This window comes from Nerophis ophidion, linkage group LG18, assembly GCF_033978795.1.
Source record: "Nerophis ophidion isolate RoL-2023_Sa linkage group LG18, RoL_Noph_v1.0, whole genome shotgun sequence".
Taxonomy (NCBI): Eukaryota; Metazoa; Chordata; class Actinopteri; order Syngnathiformes; family Syngnathidae; genus Nerophis; species Nerophis ophidion.
Window position 1 is genome coordinate 45,098,669 of NC_084628.1, and position 18,906 is coordinate 45,117,574.

The following is an 18,906-nucleotide window of genomic DNA, read 5'->3' on the forward strand; positions in this document are numbered from 1 at the left end:
ATGGTGACAGGTTTAGAACAGCAGTTTTTACTTGGTACACTGATCCGGCTGTGGGCCGTGGATTTGACACCACTGCCTTAGGCCGGTATTTTGAGAAAAGGGTGCATCCTTTCCAGAAAAATTTTGGCCTTCCTGAGTTTATGCAGCCTTTCCCCCCTGAAGAGGCAAATACTTGTTGACCCTGACAAGGCACAGTCTGTTTGAGCTGATCACCCCAGTCAGCTCCTTCTGTGAAGCAGGGAGTGGCCTTCTCCCTCCCAGCCTTACCCTGCACAGATTGGGAATGCCCCCAAATTCTTTCCATTCCGGACATTCCGAGCACTGTAATGCCTGGACATGTCTTCTTGCTGGTGGTGCCCGTGAAGGGAAGATTGTTTGGATGTGACATCAATGTTTTTAATGTCCGTGCTTTTGCTTGCATTCACGGCCTGACTTGTCCTTTATGGAAACCAAGTTTAAGATCTCTCTGAGAGTTCTCGGAAGTCCGGTTGAGAAAAGGGTCGGCCTGTCCTCCCCGTTGTTTTGCAAGACGTCGTGACCATTCTTCGATTGCACCAGAGCCCGATCGGAAACAGAAAGTAGGCCAAAGAATCCCGTCTGACAGGACTTGCAACATCCCCAAGTGGAATAATACCTTTGTTCTCTAGAGTCAGGGAGAATGCTGAAGGACTCCTTTTGTAATTTACCTACCGTCCCATTTTGAATTTGTTAATAAGATGCATGGTAAACTTGCAGTGTCTGCAGGACTTGAAGTCATCGGGCCAAGTTTGAAAAGTCTTTCATAAATGCCTTCAGACTCCACTGACTTCCTGAGGTTTTGGGTGTGGTTTGACTTCCTGCCACAGGACTCATGGTTTGGAATAGTTCCTGGTAGTTTATGTAGTCCTGTCGCGTGCAAGGCCTACTTTAGGAGTCTTCACGTGATGCCTTCACTTGACATGTACGTTTAGAGTCTGCTATTTGTGTCAACACACACCATTTTGGAACACTCGCTGGTAATTGACTGGGAGTTGATGTTTGGTGTGTAATGAGACACACACCCTGATGTGTTGCCACTCTTATCTCTGGGGGACACAAAGGACAACAGAATAGTATGGTCACAGTCTTTGTTTGCCGGATTTTGCAATATTCCAAACAACAATTTGTCATATTTGAGGGTAAAGGGTGGGAAAAAAATAGGCATGCTAGCAAGGGTTGCACAATATAGATATGTGATATGTGATAGAAGTCATCTACCCTGTTTTCTGGACTATTAAGGCACACTTAAAATCCTTTAATTTTCTCAAAGCTCGACAGCGGTGCGCCTAATGTACGGAATCATTTTGGCTGTGCTTACCGATCTCAATGCTATTTTATTTGGTACATGGTGAAATGATAAGTGTGAACAGTAGATGGCAGTCACACATAAGAGATACGTGTACACTACAATATGACTCAAGTAAACAACACCAACATTTTGTATGTTCAATTGAAAATATAGAACTCTCGTCAAATCCATCAAAATGTTTTAGTAGGACTTTGGATTCTATGAAGCCACACCGCTTGATGGATTGTAGTGTGCTTCAACATAGGAGTATTATTATGTTGTGTGTATAAAGTAAGACATATTATCTGACGTTTTGTTTCACAATATTATGCAAAAGCAACTTTTCTTACCTTCTGGTACCTGCTGATCTGTATTCGGGATCTGCATAAGTCCTGAAAATTTGGGCAAGTCCGCTTTTGTAGTCAATGTCAACAACATAGTGGATAAGCTTCTTCTTTTTCTCTACCTTCTTATGTGACATTCATCCTCCACTGTTGCCATTTCTAATATAAAGTAGTGTCAAGTTCTTACTTATATCTGTCAGTAAACTCACCATGAAAGCACTAAAACATAGCGGTGTGGTGACTTTACATTATTCACCCAAGGAACTTTAGTTATTAGAGAGTTCCGGTCGGACGCTTTTTCACTGGACACATTTCTGGTGTTATTGGCCAACATATGAAACAACAAGTGCAGCGTTGTAGCTCCATTTTTTGAAAACTTCCTCCACTTTAAATGTCAACAAAGCTGGATGGCTTGATGCAAATATTGACAATAATGATACTAAGAATAGTGTTAGTACATTGTTGATACTACAGTGGTTAGATTGATATTTTCTTCTCTCTAAGTTTGCAAACTTAGGTAATGAGTACCTGGTCACAGGTAATATTTCATAATATTGTTAAACCGCCATGCTTGTTTTTTGTCTGATTATAATGGTGATCAAAAATTCAATCATTCATTCATCTTATAATCTGAATGATCATTATCAGCATCGGTATGACCTGTAACTACTTGGTATTGGGTACATACCCAAATCTGTAGTATCGTCCAAGACTAATGTAATGTAGCAAGACAGCAGAAAAATAAGTGCTTATTACATTTGAACAGATTTAACACACTTACTGATATGAAGAGAAAATAACAAATAGATGAATAATAGTTTTGACCAAAGTGCTAAAGTCAGCAGCCAAATGGAGAGTCTTTGTAATCTGTGTTAAAATAGTTTTATTATCATTCACATACCAAATGATATACTGTGATATTTATCGTTATCGCACAAGTCTGCCATGTATATCACGATATCAACATTTTAGTGCGAGGGTGCAGGCCAGCTACTTTGCAACGGACCAAGTGGTGGGAACCTACCTCATTCATGAATATATCCTTTATATTCATTTAGTTATGAAAGAGAGGTGAACAAGTTAAATGTGTTTCATGATATTACAAACATATTTAACATTCCTTTCTTTCATGAAGACAAGAATATTAGTTGGTATGATTGTGACGATGGGATCAGAGAGTAGTGATGACAACCTCCACTTTTTCACATGGAAGAGAAACAAAGTCAAACCCCGGCCGAGTCATACCAAAGACTATAAAAATGGGAGCCATTACCTCCCTGCTTGGCACTCAGCATCAAGGCTTGGAATTGGGGGTTAAATCACCAAAATGATTCCCGAACGCCTCCCTAAGGAGGTGTTTAGGGCACGTCTAACCCGTAGGAGGCCACAGTGAAGACCCAGGACACCTTGGGAAGACTATGTCTCCCGGCTGGCTTGGGAACGCCTCGGGATCCCCCGGGAGGAGCTGGACCAAGTGGTTGGGGAGCGGTGAGTCTGAGCTTTCCTGCTTAGGCTGCTGCCCCCGCACCCCAACCATGTATAAGCGGAAGAAGATGGATGGATGGATGGTCTGTTTTCTTGCTGTCTGTTGAATAAAATTGGTCTATTTAGTAACACAATAGTCTTGACTTGATGATAGTCTCTGAAGGTGGTCATTGATCAGGTCTTTGAACTCTCGGGACTTTGAGTGGACAGCAGCTGGACTTTTGAAAGTCCTAGACCTCATCAGTTTGTGCTCATAGACTTTGATTAGTCACATCTTCACCATTCTTGTTCCTGCTGTGTAATGTTTGTCAGTGTAAAGCCAAGAGTGTGATTGAAGATGCTTTGTGTGTATTTATGTAGAGAAAAGCTGCATTTTGGCCTTCAGTCTTATCTTGTTCTCATTTGTTCCCCCCACCCCCGCGGTCATGGAGCAAGTGTGGTCGGAGGAGGCTTGGTGGCATCTTCCTCCGGGGTCTGATGCTGGGTCATGTGACCGCTCCCCACCACCCATGTCCTTGCCCTGCTGTCACCACGGCAACCTCTGCATTCCACATAACAAGCCCTGACATCCATGACCTTCTCACCCTCCCTCATGTGCTCATGTTCCTCATGCCATCATCCAACTTGTACCTGACCACCACGGCCCTATGTGCTCCTTTTCCTCATGCCAGCTATACTGCCCCTATATATATATATATATATATATATATATATATATATATATATATATATATATATATATATATATATATATATATATATATATATATATATATATATATATATATACGTATGTATGTATATATATATAAATATATATATATATATATATATATATATATATATATATATATGTAGGTGTGGGAAAAATCTCCTGATGATTGAGGGAACCCCTCATGAAACAGATCTGTAGAGATGAAGTAGTCTTGTGATTTTTTCCCACACCTACATATTGCGCTCTACCACGGTATCGAGCACTATTCTCTGGATAATCCAGTCAAGACATATATATATATATATATACATACATATATACATATATATATATATATATACATATATATATATATATATATATATACGTATGTATGTACATATATATATATATATATATATATATATATATATATATATGTATGTATATATATATATATGTATGTATATATATATATGTATGTATGTATGTATATATATATGTATATATATATATATGTATATATGTATGTATGTATGTATATGTGACCTGGGTGACAAAACCCCATTGAATATTCTTTCTAATTAAATCTACCTATTTAAATATCATTTTATTTAAATATCCTTTCAAAACCCCATTTGAATATTCTTTGTAATTAAATATCTTTCTATTTAAATATCATTTTACTTAAATATCCTTTCTATTTAAATAACCTTTCAAATCCCAATTAAATATCCTATTTTCGTTGTCTTAGCTGTCTCGCCTGCGTCATTACGTCACGCGGTCACATGACTTCGTGCGTCATTACGTCACGCGGTCACATGACCTCATGCGTCAGTACGTCGCGTGGTCACGTGACCTATCGCGGGAAACATCAAATCCGGTAGTGGGCTGCTTCCAGGAAGAGCTAGCTGGACACATTGCTGCAGGTATGTGACTCTGTTTTGACGCTTTTATTTGTAACTAAGCCTTTTGACTGAAATGTAATCATGTCGAACTGCAGGAGCCAACTACTGAAGCCGTGGGTCGTCATGCGAGAGTGTTTAAGTGTGATTTATCTGCGGAATTAGTGAGTTGCATCTGTGTAGCTTAGCCGCTACATTCATTTTGAATGGAGCTGTTAGCACAGGGGTAGGGAACCTATGGCTCTAGAGCCAGATGTGGCTCTTTTCATGACTGCTTCTGGCTCTCAGATAAATCTGAGCTGACATTGCTTAACACGATAAGTAATGAATAATTCCGCTGGTAATCACAGTGTCAAAAATAACATTCAAAATATAAAATATTCTCATGCATTTTCATCCATCCATCCGGTTTCTACCGCACCTGTTCAAGAAGTTGCATTAATGGTAAAAAGTGTTTTATTTATTGTTGGTTAGCCTCAGAATAACAATGTTATTAAAATGAATAAGAGACTTAATATACTCAAAAAATGTTGGTCTTTCTTAAAAATGCATGCATATAGTTGTATTCAGTGTTAAAAAAAAAAATAAAATATATGGCTCTCACGGAAATACTTTTAAAAATATTTGGCTTTTAGCCAAAAAGGTTCCCTACCCCTGTGTTAGCATCTACTTCTATGTCTGTTTTTAACTGAATATAGTCAACTGAATGAAACCTTAGCACTGTCAACAATTGTCTGATTTGTTGCTGGCTTGTGTTAATTGTTTGATGCTTGTCAATGTTATGCATCTAATGTATTTTATGATGCAGTCCAGTCAACCACTGTCTGCTTTGCACCTTATTTGTGGATGAAATGGCTACATTTAGATATTATTAGAGAATTAATATTTTGATATAACAATTACTCCGGCTTCCTCCCACCTCCAAAGACATGCATCTGGGGATAGGTTGATTGGCAACACTAAATGGTCCCTAGTGTGTGAATGTGAGTGTGAATGTTGTCTGTCTATCTGTGTTGGCCCTGCGATGAGGTGGCGACTTGTCCAGGGTGTACCCCGCCTTCCGCCCGATTGTAGCTGAGATAGGCGCCAGCGCCCCCCGTGACCCCGAAAGGGAATAAGCGGTAGAAAATGGATGGATGGAATTATTATATTTATTCTAATTGGATTCATGAATTATTTATTCTACAATATTAAGAATTATACTTGCTATTTGAATACAGTAGTATTATTTAGTAGTTGGTATCTGAATGTATTTTGTGTGCGCGCACTGTAAAATTGCCTGGTCCTGCCCTTGTTGTACAGGACATGTTGGATGGCGAGGTAGACTGGTCCTGCCCTTGTTGTACAGGACATGTTGGATGGCGAGCTACAGTCTGAAGCTTGATGCCTGGAACTGAACCAACCCAACTGAATCCATCCAACCGAGCCCCGGGCAGGTAGGAGGCTCCTCAGCAGCCGCTCTGTTTTTTTTCCCTTTGGTTTCCATAACGCAACGTGTTCATTTCTGTCCTCCTGAACCTTCACATTTACCTTGTTAACTTCACTAAAACCCCTCTGGACGCTGCCTCCACAACGTGGACTTTGCGGGGTCGTTTAATGAACTTTCGTATTGTGCTTATACCATCTTTGGTAAAAACAAGTACTGTATCACATTGTAAATATTGAACGTTCTGTCATTTATGTTGAAAATGTGAATGGCCATTCCAATTTACATGTTGTTTATTTTTCCTATAACTCTTTAATATAATTTGGTACCATTTAAACTTAAATCCTGTGTTCAGTCCTCATGATTCTCCATCCTAGAGTTGAATTTAGTTTCTTCTGATCTAGCCCAGTTATATAATTCATTGTTTACTTAGTACTTGTACAGTGCTTTACTAAAGTAACATACAGGCTACATATATATATATATATATATATATATATATATATATATATATATATATATATATATATATATATATATATATATATATACATATATATATATATATATATATATATATATATATATATATATATATATATATATATGGGGGAAGAGTGGATCGTGAGATCGACAGGCGGATCGGTGCGGCGTCTTCAGTAATGCGGACGTTGTATCGATCCGTTGTGGTGAAGAAGGAGCTGAGCCGGAAGGCAAAGCTCTCAATTTACCGGTCGATCTACGTTCCCATCCTCACCTATGGTCATGAGCTTTGGGTCATGACCGAAAGGATAAGATCATGGGTACAAGCGGCCGAAATGAGTTTCCTCCGCCGGGTGGCGGGGCTCTCCCTTAGAGATAGGGTGAGAAGCTCTGCCATCCGGGAGGAGCTCAATGTAAAGCCGCTGCTCCTCCACATCGAGAGGAGCCAGATGAGGTGGTTCGGGCATCTGGTCAGGATGCCACCCGAACGCCTCCCTAGGGATGTGTTTAGGGCACGTCCAGCTGGTAGGAGGCCACGGGGAAGACCCAGGACACGTTGGGAAGACTATGTCTCCCGGCTGGCCTGGGAACGCCTCGGGATCCCCCGGGAAGAGCTAGACGAAGTGGCTGGAGATAGGGAAGTCTGGGCTTCCCTGCCTAGCTGCTGCCCCCGCGACCCGACCTCGGATAAGCGGAAGATGATGGATGGATGGATATATATATATTACAGTTGCAATCAAAAGTTTACATATAGTGTCAGTGACAAAACCCAAAGTTTGTCAGTGTGAAGATGAAATATCTTGTCTTTGCAGTCTATTCAATTGAATATAAGTTGAAAAGGATTTGTTGTATTCTCTTTTTATTTAGCATTTACACAAGGTGACAACTTCACTGATTTTGGGGTTTAAAATAAAAACGCCCTAAAATTGACCTTCCGCAACAATTCCGGGAACTTTAGTGCAAAAAGCTGTCAGGAAACAGTTCACATCCTGTGCAGTGGAAGCAGAAGTCTCCTGTGACTCTGTGAGCCACATCAGCAGCGTGTGGGCCTGACCTGGCTCACTTCTCTTCAGGCAGCTGCTGGCCTCACCTCCACTTTACTGTGGGACTAACACCAACACAAAAGAAGAAGCTCAACTTGTTTGGAGTGAGTCCCCAAAGTCACGCCTCACCTGCAAACTCATGCAGTCGTGTTTACTTTGTGTGAGTCTACCAACAATCCAGTGTGTGCTCGACATCCAGGAAAAACTGAATAATAAAATGAATTTACACCACAAAAAAAATACATTATGCTAAAATACAGACAGCTCACTAGCAGGACTTACTGTAACTATAAAAATAATAACTGTGTGTTTTTCAATATACAGTAATGCACTTTAAAAAAAACAACTAGCGTAGACAAAAAACCTGAAAGCAGTGAAGTTGTCACCTTGTGTAAATGCTAAATAAAAAGAGAATACAACAAATCCTTTTCAACTTATATTCAATTGAATAGACTGCAAAGACAAGATATTTCATCTTCACACTGACAAACTATGGTGTTTTTTGTGAATAATTATGAAGTTAGAAATGTAACAGGCATTTTTACCAGTGTGTTACATGGCCTTTCCTTTTAACAACACAAGGTTTGGATATATATAGGTGCCCATTTACATTTCTGCCACTGTGTGTGTGTGTGTGTGTGTGTGTGTGTGTGTGTGTGTGTCAGTGTTGTCCCAATACCAATACTTCTCTCAATAAAGGGGACCACAAAAATGTCGTTATTGGCTTTATTTGAACAAAAAATGTAAGTGTATATGAAACATATGTTTATTATTGTCATTTAGTCCTTCAATAAAATGTTGAACATACTAGACAACTTGTCTTTTAGTAGTAAGTAAACAAAGACTCCTAATTAGTCTGCAGTAACATATTGTGTCATTTATACACCTATTATTTTATACACATTATGAGGGACAAACTGTAAAAATGGATTATTAATCCACTTGTTCATTTACTGTTAATATCTGCTTGCTTTCTCTTTTAACATGTTCTATCTACACTTCTGTTCAAATGTAATAATCACTTATTCTTCTCTTCTTTGATACTTGACATTAGTTTTGGATGATACCACACTTTTAAGTATCGATCCGATACCAAGTAGTTACAGGATCATACATTGGTCATATTCAAAGTCCTCATGTGTCCAGAGACATATTTACTGACTTTATATAAATCATATAAATACATTTAAAAAAATAATAAACATTTTGTGATGTTAAAATAATATCGATGTAATCATAATAGTATCGACTAGATGCGCTCTTGTACTTGGTATCATTACAGTGGATAAGGTGTCGATCCACCCATGGTATTTGTTGCCATGGAGACCAGGATTAGTGATTTAGAAGTAGTTAAAACACTGGACTTTAGCTGCTAGCTAGTAAGCTAGTCATGTGTTTAAAGCAGCTCTTCCCGAGGGTGTTTCAGTGTTATAACTTCACCTTTATCTTGACTTTTTACAACAAAATGTGGCCGTACTCGGTGTGCGCGCACTGCCGAACATGCTCCCCTGCCTGTAAAACCAGCAATGTGACAATGATGCACTGTCATGCCTGTAAAAAAAAAAGCAGAGTTGGGGACAGGTGATTTTCATGGGTGGTATAGTACTGAATATGACTGATGAGTATCACGGGACTATACTAGTACAGGTACACCGTACAACCCTAGTTCCATTAGGGCTCCTTGGAAATACCTCTTTAAATTTCAGCATCAGCTTGATTTGGGCCAACATAATTCCAATAAGCCTTTGTTGCATCTCCGACACTAATTTAGAATTATATATTTTTCAAAAAAGCAATATAATGCAACTTTTAATAAAAGGGAATTATTCTGTTGCAAAGTCCTGATTTTCCCATTAAATAAACAGTCTTGTATAATTATTACTCCATTTTCATGGATTGGTTGTGGAGTTGCTGGTGTGGATGTTAAAAGCAGCCACTTCAGGCCCTTGGACCAGTCCTCCATCCTCGCCCTCATGTAAGTGACCTTCAGTCACCTCAGGCCCTTGGACCAGTCCTCCATCCTCGCCCTCATGTGACAACCCCCACCCACTTCAGGCCCTTGGACCAGTCCTCCATCCTCGCCCTCATGTAAGTGACCTTCAGTCACCTCAGGCCCTTGGACCAGTCCTCCATCCTCGCCCTCATGTGACTGACCTCCAGTCACCTATGGCCCTTGGACCAGTCCTCCATCCTCGCCCTCATGTGACAACCCCCAGCCACCTCAGGCCCTTGGACCAGTCCTCCATCCTCGCCCTCATGTGACTGACCTCCAGTCACCTTTGGCCCTTGGACCAGTCCTCCATCCTCGCCCTCATGTGACTGACCTCCATCCACCTCAGGCCCTTGGACCAGTCCTCCACCTTTGCCCTCATGTGACTGACCTCCAGCCACCTCAGGCCCTTGGACCAGTCCTCCATCCTCACCCTCATGTAAGTGACCTTCAGCCACCTCAGGCCCTTGGACCAGTCCTCCATCCTCGCCCTCATGTGACTGACCTCCAGTCACCTATGGCCCTTGGACCAGTCCTCCATCTTTGTCCTCATGTAAGTGACCTTCAGCCACCTCAGGCCCTTGGACCAGTCCTCCATCCTCGCCCTCATGTAAGTGACCTTCAGCCACCTCAGGCCCTTGGACCAGTCCTCCATCCTCGCCCTCATGTGACTGACCTCCAGTCACCTATGGCCCTTGGACCAGTCCTCCATCCTCGCCCTCATGTGACAACCCCCAGCCACCTCAGGCCCTTGGACCAGTCCTCCATCCTCGCCCTCATGTGACTGACCTCCAGTCACCTTTGGCCCTTGGACCAGTCCTCCATCCTCGCCCTCATGTGACTGACCTCCATCCACCTCAAGCCCTTGGACCAGTCCTCCATCCTCGCCCTCATGTGACTGCCCTCCATCCACCTCAGGCCCTTGGACCAGTCCTCCACCTTTGCCCTCATGTGACTGACCTCCAGCCACCTCAGGCCCTTGGACCAGTCCTCCATCCTCGCCCTCATGTAAGTGACCTTCAGCCACCTCAGGCCCTCGGACCAGTCCTCCATCCTCGCCCTCATGTGACTGACCTCCAGTCACCTATGGCCCTTGGACCAGTCCTCCATCCTCGCCCTCATGTGACAACCCCCAGCCACCTCAGGCCCTTGGACCAGTCCTCCATCCTCGCCCTCATGTGACTGACCTCCAGTCACCTTTGGCCCTTGGACCAGTCCTCCATCCTCGCCCTCATGTGACTGACCTCCATCCACCTCAGGCCCTTGGACCAGTCCTCCATCCTCGCCCTCATGTGACTGCCCTCCATCCACCTCAGGCCCTTGGACCAGTCCTCCACCTTTGCCCTCATGTGACTGACCTCCAGCCACCTCAGGCCCTTGGACCAGTCCTCCATCCTCGCCCTCATGTAAGTGACCTTCAGCCACCTCAGGCCCTTGGACCAGTCCTCCATCCTCGCCCTCATGTGACTGACCTCCAGTCACCTATGGCCCTTGGACCAGTCCTCCATCCTCGCCCTCATGTGACAACCCCCAGCCACCTCAGGCCCTTTGACCAGTCCTCCACCTTTGCCCTCATGTGACTGACCTCCAGCCACCTCAGGCCCTTGGACCAGTCCTCCATCCTCGCCCTCATGTAAGTGACCTTCAGCCACCTCAGGCCCTTGGACCAGTCCTCCACCTTTGCCCTCATGTGACTGACCTCCAGCCACCTCAGGCCCTTGGACCAGTCCTCCATCCTCGCCCTCATGTAAGTGACCTTCAGCCACCTCAGGCCCTTGGACCAGTCCTCCATCCTCGCCCTCATGTGACTGACCTCCAGTCACCTCAGGCCCTTGGACCAGTCCTCCATCTTTGTCCTCATGTAAGTGACCTCCAACTCCCTCAGGCCCTTGGACCAGTACTCCACGTTTGCCCTCTTGTAAGTGACCTTCAGGCCCTTGGACCAGTCATATACAGTGGGGCAAAAAAGTATTTAGTCAGCCAGCGATTGTGCAAGTTCTCCCACTTCAAATGATGACAGAGTTCTGTCATTTTCATCATAGGTACACTTCAACTGTGAGAGACCGATGAAGTGGGACCAAAAAGTTCTATTTCGGTTTCATCTGACCACATGACATTCTCCCTATCCTCTGTTTGGTATAAACTCAACTGGTGGTGTTTGGAGGAAGAAGAATACAGAGTTGCATCCCAAGAACACCATACCTACTGTGAAGCATGGGGGTGGAAACATCATGCTTTGGGGCTGTTTTTCTGCTAAGGGGACAGGACGATTGATCCGTGTTAAGGAAAGAATGAATGGGGCCATGTATCGTGAGATTTGGAGCCAAAACCTCCTTCCATCAGTGAGAGCTTTGAATGCTTGACTAAATACTTATTTTCCACCATCATTTACAAATAAATTCTTTAAAATTTCTGGATTTTTTTTCCACATTCTGTCTCTCACAGTTGAAGTGTACCTATGATGAAAATGACAGACCTCTGTCATCATTTGAAGTGGGAGAACTTGCACAATTGGTGGCTGACTAAATACTTTTTTGCCCCACTGTACTTACATGTAGTACATCACATGCATACATGTAGTGCATCACATACATACATGTTGTACATCACATACATGCATGTAGTACATCACATGCATACATGTAGTACATCACATGCATACATGTAGTACATCACATACATGTAGTACATCACTTACATACATGTAGTACATCACATACATACATGTAGTACATCACATAAATACATGTAGTACATCACATGCATACATGTAGTACATCACATGCATACATGTAGTACATCACATGCATACATGTAGTACATCACATGCATACATGTAGTACATCACATGCATACATGTAGTACATCACATGCATACATGTAGTACATCACATACATACATGTAGTACATCACATACATACATGTAGTACATCACATACATACATGTAGTACATCACATGCATACATGTAGTACATCACATGCATACATGTAGTACATCACATGCATACATGTAGTACATCACATGCATACATGTAGTACATCACATGCATACATGTAGTACATCACATGCATGCATGTAGTACATCATATGCATACATGTAGTACATCACATGTAGTACATCATATGCATACATGTAGTATATCATATGCATACATGTAGTACATCACATACATACATACATGTAGTACATCACATGCATACATGTAGTACATCACATGCATACATGTAGTACATCACATGCATACATGTAGTACATCACATGCATACATGTAGTACATCACATGCATACATGTAGTACATCACATGCATACATGTAGTACATCACATGCATACATGTAGTACATCACATGCATACATGTAGTATATCATATGCATACATGTAGTACATCACATGTAGTACATCATATGCATACATGTAGTATATCATATACATACATGTAGTATATCATATGCATACATGTAGTATATCATATGCATACATGTAGTATATCACATGCATACATGTAGTACATCACATGCATACATGTAGTACATCACATACATACATGTAGTACATCGCATGCATACATGTAGTACATCGCATACATACATGTAGTACATCGCATACATACATGTAGTACATCGCATACATACATGTAGTACATCGCATACATACATGTAGTACATCGCATACATACATGTAGTACATCGCATACATACATGTAGTACATCATATGCATACATGTAAAATATATGCATACATGTAAAATATCATATGCATACATGTAGTACATCACATACATACATGTAGTACATCGCATACATACATGTAGTACATCGCATACATACATGTAGTACATCGCATACATACATGTAGTACATCATATGCATACATGTAAAATATATGCATACATGTAAAATATCATATGCATACATGTAGTACATAACATACATACATGTAGTACATCGCATGCATACATGTAGTACATCGCATACATACATGTAGTACATCGCATGCATACATGTAGTACATCGCATGCATACATGTAGTACATCGCATACATACATGTAGTACATCGCATGCATACATGTAGTACATCGCATGCATACATGTAGTAGATCGCATGCATACATGTAGTACATCGCATGCATACATGTAGTACATCGCATGCGTACATGTAGTACATCGCATGCGTACATGTAGTACATCACATGCGTACATGTAGTACATCACATGCGTACATGTAGTACATCACATACGTACATGTAGTACATCACATACGTACATGTAGTACATCACATACATACATGTAGTACATTTTTTTTTTTTTTTCCAAGATGGCGCTGCTGTAGTGGCTGCTGTAGACAGGAGCTCTGTGCTCTTGTGTCATCCTTTTGTGTTTCCCTCTTGTTTTCATGTCTTATTATATTTTTTTGCATTTTGGTCCGGGACCCTTTGGGACTGTGTGACAAGGGGTGGCACTTTCGTGACCTCTGTGGTGCTTTTTTTGTGGACTTCTGGATCTGCCTCCCGGGAGCCTTTTGGCCATGAAGACCAGCTGCAGGGTCTCTGCCACACCGGAGTCTGTTTGGAGGGACTGGCGGAGATGCGGATGAGGGGACAGGACTGCAGAGTTTGGAGGGACTGGAAGAGATGCGGATGAGGGGACAGGACTGCAGAGTTTGGAGGGACTGGAGGAGATGCGGATGAGGGGACAGGACTGCGGAGTTTGGAGGGACTGGAGGAGATGCGGATGAGGGGACAGGACTGCAGAGTTTGGAGGGACTGGAAGAGATGCGGATGAGGGGACAGGACTGCAGAGTTTGGAGGGACTGGAAGAGATGCGGATGAGGGGACAGGACTGCGGAGTTTGGAGGGACTGGAGGAGATGCGGATGAGGGGACAGGACTGCAGAGTTTGGAGGGACTGGAAGAGATGCGGATGAGGGGACAGGACTGCAGAGTTTGGAGGGACTGGAAGAGATGCGGATGAGGGGACAGGACTGCGGAGTTTGGAGGGACTGGAGGAGATGCGGATGAGGGGACAGGACTGCGGAGTTTGGAGGGACTGGAAGAGATGCGGATGAGGGTACAGGACTGCGGAGTTTGGAGGGACTGGAGGAGATGCGGATGAGGGGACAGGACTGCGGAGTTTGGAGGGACTGGAGGAGATGCGGATGAGGGGACAGGACTGCGGAGTTTGGAGGGACTGGAAGAGATGCGGATGAGGGGACATGACTGCAGAGTTTGGAGGGACTGGAAGAGATGCGGATGAGGGGACAGGACTGCAGAGTTTGGAGGGACTGGAGGAGATGCGGATGAGGGGACAGGACTGCGGAGTTTGGAGGGACTGGAGGAGATGCGGATGAGGGGACAGGACTGCGGAGTTTGGAGGGACTGGAAGAGATGCGGATGAGGGGACATGACTGCAGAGTTTGGAGGGACTGGAAGAGATGCGGATGAGGGGACAGGACTGCAGAGTTTGGAGGGACTGGAGGAGATGCGGATGAGGGGACAGGACTGCAGAATTTGGAGGGACTGGAAGAGATGCGGATGAGGGGACAGGACTGCAGAGTTTGGAGGGACTGGAAGAGATGCGGATGAGGGGACAGGACTGCGGAGTTTGGAGGGACTGGAGGAGATGCGGATGAGGGGACAGGACTGCGGAGTTTGGAGGGACTGGAGGAGATGCGGATGAGGGGACAGGACTGCAGAGTTTGGAGGGACTGGAAGAGATGCGGATGAGGGGACAGGACTGCAGAGTTTGGAGGGACTGGAAGAGATGCGGATGAGGGGACAGGACTGCGGAGTTTGGAGGGACTGGAGGAGATGCGGATGAGGGGACAGGACTGCAGAGTTTGGAGGGACTGGAAGAGATGCGGATGAGGGGACAGGACTGCAGAGTTTGGAGGGACTGGAAGAGATGCGGATGAGGGGACAGGACTGCAGAGTTTGGAGGGACTGGAAGAGATGCGGATGAGGGGACAGGACTGCAGAGTTTGGAGGGACTGGAAGAGATGCGGATGAGGGGACAGGACTGCGGAGTTTGGAGGGACTGGAAGAGATGCGGATGAGGGGACAGGACTGCGGAGTTTGGAGGGACTGGAAGAGATGCGGATGAGGGGACAGGACTGCGGAGTTTGGAGGGACTGGCGGAGATGCGGATGAGGGGACAGGACTGTGGAGTTTGGAGGGACTGGAGGAGATGCGGATGAGGGGACAGGACTGCAGAGTTTGGAGGGACTGGAAGAGATGCGGATGAGGGGACAGGACTGCGGAGTTTGGAGGGACTGGAAGAGATGCGGATGAGGGGACAGGACTGCGGAGTTTGGAGGGACTGGAGGAGATGCGGATGAGGGGACAGGACTGCAGAGTTTGGAGGGACTGGAGGAGATGCGGATGAGGGGACAGGACTGCAGAGTTTGGAGGGACTGGAAGAGATGCGGATGAGGGGACAGGACTGCGGAGTTTGGAGGGACTGGAGGAGATGCGGATGAGGGGACAGGACTGCAGAGTTTGGAGGGACTGGAAGAGATGCGGATGAGGGGACAGGACTGCAGAGTTTGGAGGGACTGGAAGAGATGCGGATGAGGGGACAGGACTCCAGAGTTTGGAGGGACTGTAAGAGATGCGAATGAGGGGACAGGACTGCAGAGTTTGGAGGGACTGGAAGAGATGCGGATGAGGGGACAGGACTGCAGAGTTTGGAGGGACTGGAAGAGATGCGGATGAGGGGACAGGACTGCGGAGTTTGGAGGGACTGGAAGAGATGCGGATGAGGGGACAGGACTGCAGAGTTTGGAGGGACTGGAAGAGATGCGGATGAGGGGACAGGACTGCGGAGTTTGGAGGGACTGGAAGAGATGCGGATGAGGGGACAGGACTGCAGAGTTTGGAGGGACTGGAAGAGATGCGGATGAGGGGACAGGACTGCGGAGTTTGGAGGGACTGGAGGAGATGCGGATGAGGGGACAGGACTGCAGAGTTTGGAGGGACTGGAAGAGATGCGGATGAGGGGACAGGACTGCAGAGTTTGGAGGGACTGGAAGAGATGCGGATGAGGGGACAGGACTCCAGAGTTTGGAGGGACTGGAAGAGATGCGAATGAGGGGACAGGACTGCAGAGTTTGGAGGGACTGGAAGAGATGCGGATGAGGGGACAGGACTGCGGAGCTAGCACTGAGCGCTGGGACGGAGAGGCTTGACTGGGTGAGCAGGTGTCGGACACCTCAGTCACCTTGGACGTATCCTCGCTCATCCATGCGGACTGGACACTGGCCGAGAGTGGAGTCGGCTGTTTTGGTTGCTTTGTTGGGTCTGCTCCTGTCTCTGGCCATGCTCCCTCCTCCCCAGCGGACGATGGCGTGGAACACCGCAGAGGCCACCACAGTGGATATGTTTCTTTCACTTTTTATTCATAGCTGTATGTAGAAGTGTCTGGTTGTATCTGCTGCTTTAATGTCTTTAATGTCCTCTGTGTTCTTTGATGTTTGATGTTTCCCTCTTACACACATGGAAGAGGGATGTGTATTATGGCTATGAGTTGTTTTTTTTTTCCCTTGGCCTCAGTCTGCACCCCCTCTCCAGGACCCAGGCTAAGACTGATTTTTTTTTATTTTATTCTGTTTTAATCCTCTATTCCCCCTCCTTGTTTACCTGTATCTCATCTTTTTTGTAAGGGGCGCTGGAAGCCGGCAGACCCGTCAGCGATCCTGTTCTGTCTCCCTGTAATGTTTGTCTGATCTTGAATGGGATTGTGCTGAAAATTGTAATTTTCCTGAAGGAACTCTCCTGACGGAATAAATAAAGTACTATCTAATCTAATCTACATCACATACATACATGTAGTACATCATATGCATACATGTAGTACATCACATGCATACATGTAGTACATCACATGCATACATGTAGTACATCACATGCATACATGTAGTACATCACATGCGTACATGTAGTACATCACATGCGTACATGTAGTACATCACATGCGTACATGTAGTACATCACATGCGTACATGTAGTACATCACATGCATACATGTAGTACATCACATGCATGCATGTAGTACATCACATGCATGCATGTAGTACATCACATGCATGCATGTAGTACATCACATGCATACATGTAGTACATCACATACATACATGTAGTACATCACATGCATGCATGTAGTACATCACATGCATGCATGTAGTACATCACATGCATGCATGTAGTACATCACATACATGCATGTAGTACATCACATGCATGCATGTAGTACATCACATGCATGCATGTAGTACATCACATGCATGCATGTAGTACATCACATGCATGCATGTAGTACATCACATGCATGCATGTAGTACATCACATGCATGCATGTAGTACATCACATGCATGCATGTAGTACATCACATGCATACATGTAGTACATCACATGCATGCATGTAGTACATCACATGCATGCATGTAGTACATCACATGCATACATGTAGTACATCACTTACATACATGTAGTACATCACATGCATACATGTAGTACATCACATGCATACATGTAGTACATCACATGCATGCATGTAGTACATCACATGCAGACATGTAGTACATCACATACGTACATGTAGTACATCACATGCGTACGTGTAGTACATCACATGCGTACATGTAGTACATCACATACGTACGTGTAGTACATCACATACGTATGTGTAGTACATCACATGCATACGTGTAGTACATCACATGCATACGTGTAGTACATCACATGCATACATGTACTACATCACATGCATACATGTACTACATCACATGCATACATGTAGTACATCACATGCATACATGTAGTACATCACATGCATACATGTAGTACATCATATGCATACATGTAAAATATCACATGCATACATGTAGTACATCACATGCATACATGTAGTACATCACATGCATACATGTAGTACATCACATGCATACATGTAGTACATCACATACATACATGTAGTACATCACATGCATACATGTAGTACATCATATGCATACATGTGGTACATCACATGCATACGTGTAGTACATCACATACATACATGTAGTACATCACATACATACATGTAGTACATCGCATGCATGCATGTAGTATATAGCATGCATGCATGTAGTATATCGCATGCATGCATGTAGTATATCGCATGCATGCATGTAGTACATCGCATGCATGCATGTTGTACATCACATGCAGACATGTAGTACATCACATACAT

General features: G+C 44.0%; 1 long non-coding RNA gene across 4 annotated transcripts in view; it reads left to right on the top strand.

Moving 5' to 3' along the window:
* The first annotated feature begins 4,324 nt into the window (after nt 1–4,324).
* The window catches only part of LOC133537263 (uncharacterized), a 41,567-nt gene continuing 26,985 nt past the window's right edge, over nt 4,325–18,906 (top strand). For 2 of the 4 annotated variants that reach the window (XR_009802643.1, XR_009802644.1), the window contains exons 1-3: nt 4,325–4,758; nt 4,833–4,898; nt 6,037–6,170. This is a non-coding gene — a long non-coding RNA (uncharacterized LOC133537263). The remainder of the gene's footprint in view (nt 4,759–4,832; nt 4,899–6,036; nt 6,171–18,906) is intronic. The other 2 variants (XR_009802641.1, XR_009802645.1) reach the window with 2 other exon arrangements.